Raw genomic sequence first — 7,658 nt, forward strand, 5'->3', positions numbered from 1 at the left:
TTGGCCAGGCGGCCAATAGCCTTGGTGGTTCCAAACTTCTTCCATTTAAGAATGATGGAGGCCGCTGTGTTCTTGGGGACGTTCAATGCAGCAGACAATTTTTGGTACCCTTCCCCAGATCGGTGCCACGACACAATCCTGGCTCTGAGCATTATGGCTCTGAGCAATCCTGGCTCTTTCAACCTCATGGCTTGTTTTTTTTTGTCTGACATGCACTGTCAACGGTGGGATCTTTCCAAATCTTGTCCAATTATTTGAATTTACCACAGGTGGACTCAAATCAGTTGCAGAAACATCTCAGGGATGATCAATGGAAACAGGATGCACTTGAGGTCAGGTTCGAGTTTCATAGCAAAGGGTCTGAATACTTATGTAAATAATATATTTCTGTTTTTATTTTTAATAAAATGATATAAGTAATATTATATAAACTCAGCAACAAAATAAACGTCCTCTCACTGTAAACTACCTTTATTTTCAGAAAACTTAACATGTGTAAATATTTGAATGAACATAACAAGAGTATCTGGTGTGGCCACCAGTTGCATTAAGTACTGCAGAGCATTTCCTCCTCATGTACTGGACCAGATTTCCCAGTTCTTGCTGTGAGATGTTACCGCACTCTTCTAAGGCACTTGCAAGTTCACAGGAATTTCTGGGGGGAATGGCCCTAGCCCTCACCCTCCAATCCAACAGGTCCCAGACGTGCTCAATGGGGTTGAGATCCGAGCTCTTCGTTGGCAATGGCAGAACACTGCCATGCCTGTCTTGCAGGATATCACGCACAGAACGAGCAGTATGGCTGGTGGCATTGTCATGCTGGAGGGTCATGTCAGGATGAGCCTGCAGGAAGGGTACCACATGAGGGAGGAGGTTGTCTTCACTTTAACGCACAGTGTTGAGATTGCTTGCAATGACATCAAGCTGAGTCTGATGATGCTGTGACACACCGCCCCAGACCATGACTGACCCTCCACCTCAAATCAATCCCGCTCCGGAGTACAAGCCTATGTGTAACGCTCATTCCTTTGACGTTAAACGCAAATCCGATCATCACCACTCGAGACAAAACCGCGACTTGTCAGGAAGAGCACTTTCTGCCAGTCCTGTCTGGTCCAGTGACGGTGGGTATTTCCCATAGGCGACGTTGTTGCCGGTGATGTCTGGTGAGACCTGCCTTTACAACAGCCCTACAAGCCCTCAATCCAGCCTCTCTCAGCTTATTGCGGACAGTCTGAGCACTGATGGAGGGATTGTGCGTTCCTGGTGTAACTCGGGCAGTTTTTGTTGCCATCCTGTACCTGTCCCGCAGGTGTGATGTTCGGATTTTCCAATCCTGTGCAGGTGTTACACGTGGTCTGCCGCTGCGAGGATGATCAGCAGTCCGTCCTGTCTCCCTGTAGCGCTGTCTTAGGCGTCTCACAGTACAGACATTGCAATTTATTGCCCTGGCCACATCTGCAGTCCTCATTCCTCCTTGCAGCATGCCTAAGGCACATTAATGCAGATGAGCAGTAAAAAGGCCTCTTTAGTGTCCTAAGTTTTCATTACTGTGACCTTAATTGCCTACCGTCTGTAAGCAGTTAGTGTCTTAACGACCATTCCACAGGTGCATGTTCATTAATTGTTTACGGTTCATTGAACAAGCATTGGAAACAGTGTTTAAACCCTTTACAATGAAGATCTGTGAAGTTATTTTGATTTTTACGAATTATCTTTGAAAGACAGGGTCTTGAAAAAGGGACATTTCTTTTTTTGCTGAGTTAATTTTTTTTACCCCCTTTTCTCCCCAATTTCGCGGTATCCAATTGGTAGTTGCAGTCTTGTCCCATCGCTGCAACTCCAGTACGCCTCTCCTGAGTCCGAAGGTAAAGAGCTGTGCATCCTCCGAAACACAATCCAGCCAAACCGCACTGCTTCTTGACACAATTTCCGCTTAACCCGGAAGCCAGCCGCAACAATGTGTCGGAGGAAACACCGTGCACCTGGCGACCATGGCAGCTTGCATTGCGCCCAGCCCACCACAGGAGTCACTAGAGCGTGATGGGACAAGAACATCCCTGCCAGCCAAACCCTCCCCTAACCCGGACAACGCTGGGCTAATTGATCGCCGCCCCATGGGTCTCCCAGTCGTAGCCGGCTGCAACAGTGCCTGGACTCGAACCAGTATCTCTAGTGGCACAGCTAGCACTGCGGTGCAGTGCCTTAGACCACTGCGCCTCTCTTGAGGCCCTATTTTTAATACATTTGCATACATTTCTAAGAAACAGTTTTTGCTTTGTCATTATGGGGTATTGTGTGTAGATTGATGAGAAAAACATGTTTAAACCATTTTAGAATAAGGTAACATAACAAAATGTGGAAAAAGGGAAGGGGTCTGAATACTTTCCGAATGCACTGTATATACAGAAGTATGTGGACAGCGATTCAAATGAGTGGATTCTGCTATTTTAGCCACACCAGTGGGTGACAGGTGTATAAAATCGAGCATACAGCCATGTAATCTCCATAGACAAACATTGGCCGTAGAATGGCCTTTTCTGGAGAGCTCAGTGACTTTCAACGTGTCACTGTCAACTGTAAGTGCTGTTATTGTGAAGTGGAAACGTCTAGGAGCAACAATGGCTCAGCCATGAAGTGGTAGGCCACACAAGCTCACAGAACCGGACTGCCGAGTGCTAAAGCGCGTAGCGAGTAAAAATCGTTTGTCTTTGGTTGCAACACTCACTACCAAGTTCCAAACTGCATCTGGAAGCAACGTCAGCACAATAACTATTCGTCGAGAGCTTAATGGATTGGGTTTCCATGGTCGAGTAGCCACACACATACCTCAGATCACCATGCACAATGCCAAGTGTCAGCTGGAGTGGTGTAAAGCTCGCTGCCGTTGGACTCTGGAGCAGTGGAAACATTTTCTCTGGAGTAATTAATCATGCTTCACCATCTGGCAGTCCAAAGGACGAATCTGGGTTTAGCGGATGCCAGGAGAACGCTACCTGCCCAAATGTAGTGTATCTACCTTAAATACCTCATACCTCTGCACATTGATCTGGTACTTGTACTCCTTGTATATACAGTGGGGCAAAATAAGTATTTAGTCAGCCACCAATTGTGCATGTTCTCCCACTTAAAAAGATGAGAGAGGCCTGTAATTTATCATAGGTACACTTCAACTATGACAGACAAAATGAGAAAAAAGAAATCCAGAAAATCACATTGTAGGATTTTTAATGAATTTATTTGCAAATTATGGTGGAAAATAAGTATTTGGTCAAAAACTTTTGTTAATCTCAATACTTTGTTATATACCCTTTGTTGGCAATGACAGAGGTCAAATGTTTTCTATAAGTCTTCACAAGGTTTTCACACATTGTTGCTGGTATTTTGGCCCATTCCTCCATGCAGATCTCCTCTAGAGCAGTGATGATTTGGGGCTGTTGCTGGGCAACACGGACTTTCAACTCCCTCCAAAGATTTTCTATGGGGTTGAGATCTGGAGACTGGCTAGGCCACTCCAGGACCTTGAAATGCTTCTTACGAAGCCACTCCTTCGTTGCCCGGGCGGTGTGTTTGGGATCATTGTCATGCTGAAAGACCCAGCCACGTTTCATCTTCAATGCCCTTGCTGATGGAAGGAGGTTTTCACTCAAAATCTCACGATACATGGCCCCATTCATTCTTTCCTTTACACGGATCAGTCGTTCTGGTCCCTTTGCAGAAAAACAGCCCCAAAGCATGATGTTTCCACCCCCATGCTTCACAGTAGGTATGGTGTTCTTTGGATGCAACTCAGCATTCTTTGTCCTCCAAACACGACGAGTTGAGTTTTTACCAAAAGGTTATATTTTGGTTTCATCTGACCATATGACATTCTCCCAATCTTCTTCTGGATCATCCAAATACTCTCTAGCAAACTTCAGACTGGCCTGGACATGTACTGGCTTAAGCAGGGGGACACGTCTGGCACTGCAGGATTTGAGTCCCTGGCAGCGTAGTGTGTTACTGATGGTAGGCTTTGTTACTTTGGTCCCAGCTCTCTGCAGGTCATTCACTAGGTCCCCCTGTGTGGTTCTGGGATTTTTGCTCACCATTCTTGTGATCATTTTGACCCCACGGGGTGAGATCTTGCGTGGAGCCCCAGATCGAGGGAGATTATCAGTGGTCTTGTATGTCTTCCATTTCCTAATAATTGCTCCCACAGTTGATTTCTACAAACCAAGCTGCTTACCTATTGCAGATTCAGTCTTCCCAGCCTGGTGCAGGTCTACAATTTTGTTTCTGGTGTCCTTTGACAGCTCTTTGGTCTTGGCCATAGTGGAGTTTGGAGTGTGACTGTTTGAGGTTGTGGACAGGTGTCTTTTATACTGATAACAAGTTCAAACAGGTGCCATTAATACAGATAACGAGTGGAGGACAGAGGAGCCTCTTAAAAAAGAAGCTACAGGTCTGTGAGAGCCAGAAATCTTGCTTTTTTGTAGGTGACCAAATACTTATTTTCCACCATAATTTGCAAATAAATGTGATTTTCTGGATTTTTTTCTCATTTTGTCTGTCATAGTTGAAGTGTACCTATGATGAAAATTACAGGCCTCTCTCATCTATTTAAGTGGGAGAACTTGCACAATTGGTGGCTGACTAAATACTTTTTTTGCCCCACTGTAGCTCCGTTCTTGTGTATTTGAACTTTTTCCTCTTCTGTTACTATTTTATCTTCATCATTATTTTTAAACTGCATCGTTGGGAAAGGTTCACAAGCAAGCATTTCATGGTAAAGTCTACACCAGTTGTATTTGACGCATTTGAGAAAAACAATTTTAATTTGATTGTCACGACTTCCGCCGAAGTTGGCTCTCCTGCCTGTTCGGGCGGTGCTCGGCGGTCGTCGTCACCGTCCTACTAGCCACCATCGATCCCTTTTTCGTTTGTCTGTTGGTTTTGTCTTATTAGTTTCACCTGTGTGTATTTTAGTTTATTGACGTCCTTATATGTAGTAGGTTGTCCCGCCCTTGTTTCGTGCGGGATTGTTTTGGTTTCATGTGTTTTCGTGAATACGTATTTGGTTATTTGCTCCGATATATTTAATCCTGTGTTGGATTATTTCACCCTGTATTTTGGGTTGACCGTGTTTGGTTCCGGAGAATAAACTATCGACTCACTGCACCTGCTCTCTGCGCCTGATTCCACCCACCTTGTTAATACGTGACAGAATCCCGCACCACCACGATGGAATCAGCAGGAGCAGCCGCGTCTCCTCTCCCATCGATGGAGGAGAGAGTCCTCCACCACACCAGCGTGCTCCATCGGATTGGTTCTGCCATGGACCAAATGATGGAGAGGATGGATCGATGGGAGAGGAGTGGTCTTCCCACATCATCGCTAGCACCCCCTTCTCCAGCACCTCCTGTTCCTGCGACCACATCTGGCTCCGGGGCTCTGCGGTTGACACTCCCACGGGAGTATGACGGAACGGCGGCTGGGTGCCAGGGTTTCCTCCTTCAACTGGAACTATACCTGGCTACCGTGCGTCCTGCTCCCTCTGGAGAGGAGAGCGTGAGCGCCCTCGTCTCCTGCTTGACTGGGCGAGCCCTCGAGTGGGCCAACGCAGTATGGAATGGTCCGGACTCGGCGAGGGATAATTACCCAGAGTTCACCCGCCGATTCCGAGCTGTTTTTGACCATCCACCAGAGGGTCGGGCGGCGGGTGAACGGCTGTTCCACCTGCGGCAGGAGACGAGGAGCGCACAGGACTTTGCTCTGGAGTTCAGGACCTTGGCCGCAGGAGCAGGATGGAACGACAGGGCCTTGGTCGACCATTTCAGATGCAGTCTCAGGGAGGACGTCCGCAGGGAGCTGGCATGTCGGGACACCACCTGCACACTGGATGAGCTCATTGACTTGGCTATCCGTCTCGACAATCTGCTGGCTGCCCCTCGGGCGTTCGGATCAGGCCCTGTCGTTTCCACTTCCCGGCCCTCCTGCCCTATCCCTATGGAATTAGGAGGGGCAGCTTCGAGGGAGACCGGAGGAGGAGTGTCCTCCTGTACCAGTTGTGGTCGACGAGGGCACACGTCAGACCGGTGCTGGAGGAACTCGTCTGGGAGTCGGGAGGGCAGGCAGAGCACTGCTCGATCACCCCAGGTGAGTAAGCACCAGACTCACCCAGAGCCTCCTGTCGGTCATGTGTATGTTTTGATTTCTTTCCCTGGGTTTTTCCCCTCTCTACAGCATAAGGCGCTAGTCGATTCAGGCGCAGCTGGGAATTTCATGGATCGTGGGCTTGCGTTAAGGCTAGGGATTCCCCTGGTGTCGGTAGACCAACCTTTCCCCGTGCACTCCTTAGATAGCCGACCATTAGGGTCAGGAGTGATTAGGGAGGCTACGGTGCCACTGGACATGGTAACGCAGGGGGATCATAAGGAGCAGATTAGTCTGTTCCTTATAGATTCACCTGCGTTTCCGGTGGTGTTGGGGGTTCCCTGGTTAGCTCAACACAACCCGGTGATTTCCTGGCGACAGGGGGCTCTTAAGGGGTGGTCAGAGGAGTGTTCAGGTAGGTGTAGAGGAGTTGCCGTTGGTGCGACTACGGTGGAGAGTCCAGACCAAGTTTCCACCGTGCGCATTCCCTCTGAATATGCTGATTTGGCTATCGCCTTCAGTAAAAAGAAGGCGACCCAATTACCACCTCATCGTCGAGAGGACTGCGTGATAAACCTTCTGGAGAACGCTGCACTTCCTAGGAGTCACGTGTATCCATTGTCCCAGGAGGAGACGGTAGCGATGGAAACATACGTTGCTGAATCGCTGAGACAGGGGTACATTCGGCCCTCCGCATCACCCGTCTCCTCGAGCTTCTTTTTTGTGAAGAAGAAGGATGGAGGTCTGCGTCCGTGCATTGATTCCATCACAGTGGGGTTTAGTTACCCACTACCTCTCATCGCTACGGCAGTGGAATCATTTCACGGGGCGCGCTTCTTCACAAAACTGGACCTGAGGAGCGCGTATAATCTGGTGCGTATCCGGGGAGGAGATGAGTGGAAAACTGCATTTAGTACTACATCTGGTCATTATGAGTACCGCGTCATGCCATACGGGTTGAAGAATGCTCCAGCCGTCTTCCAATCCTTCGTAGACGAGATTCTCCGAGACCTGCTCGGGCAGGGGGTGGTAGTGTACATCGATAACATCTTGATCTTTTCTGCCACACGCGCGGCGCATGTGTCTCTGGTGCGTAAGGTACTTGGGCGACTGCTGGAGCATGACCTGTATTGCAAGGCGGAGAAATGTGAGTTTTTCAAACAGTCCGTTTCCTTCCTGGGATATCGTATTTCCACCTCTGGGGTGGTGATGGAGGATGACCGCGTTACAGCCGTGTGTAATTGGCCGACTCCGACCACGGTGAAAGAGGTGCAGCGGTTTTTAGGGTTTGCCAATTACTACCGGAGGTTTATCCGGGGTTTTGGTCAGGTGGCTGCTCCCATCACCTCGCTGCTGAAGGGAGGACCGGTGCGCTTGCGCTGGTCAGCAGAGGCGGGCAGAGCATTCACTCGTTTGAAGGAGCTGTTCACCAATGCGCCCGTGTTGGCGCATCCGGACCCCTCTTTAGCGTTCATAGTGGAGGTGGATGCGTCCGAGGCTGGGGTCGGAGCCGTGCTGTCCCA

The sequence above is a fragment of the Oncorhynchus mykiss genome, chromosome 12, assembly GCF_057628025.1.
Source record: "Oncorhynchus mykiss isolate SJ-2025 chromosome 12, ASM5762802v1, whole genome shotgun sequence".
Lineage (NCBI taxonomy): Eukaryota > Metazoa > Chordata > Actinopteri > Salmoniformes > Salmonidae > Oncorhynchus > Oncorhynchus mykiss.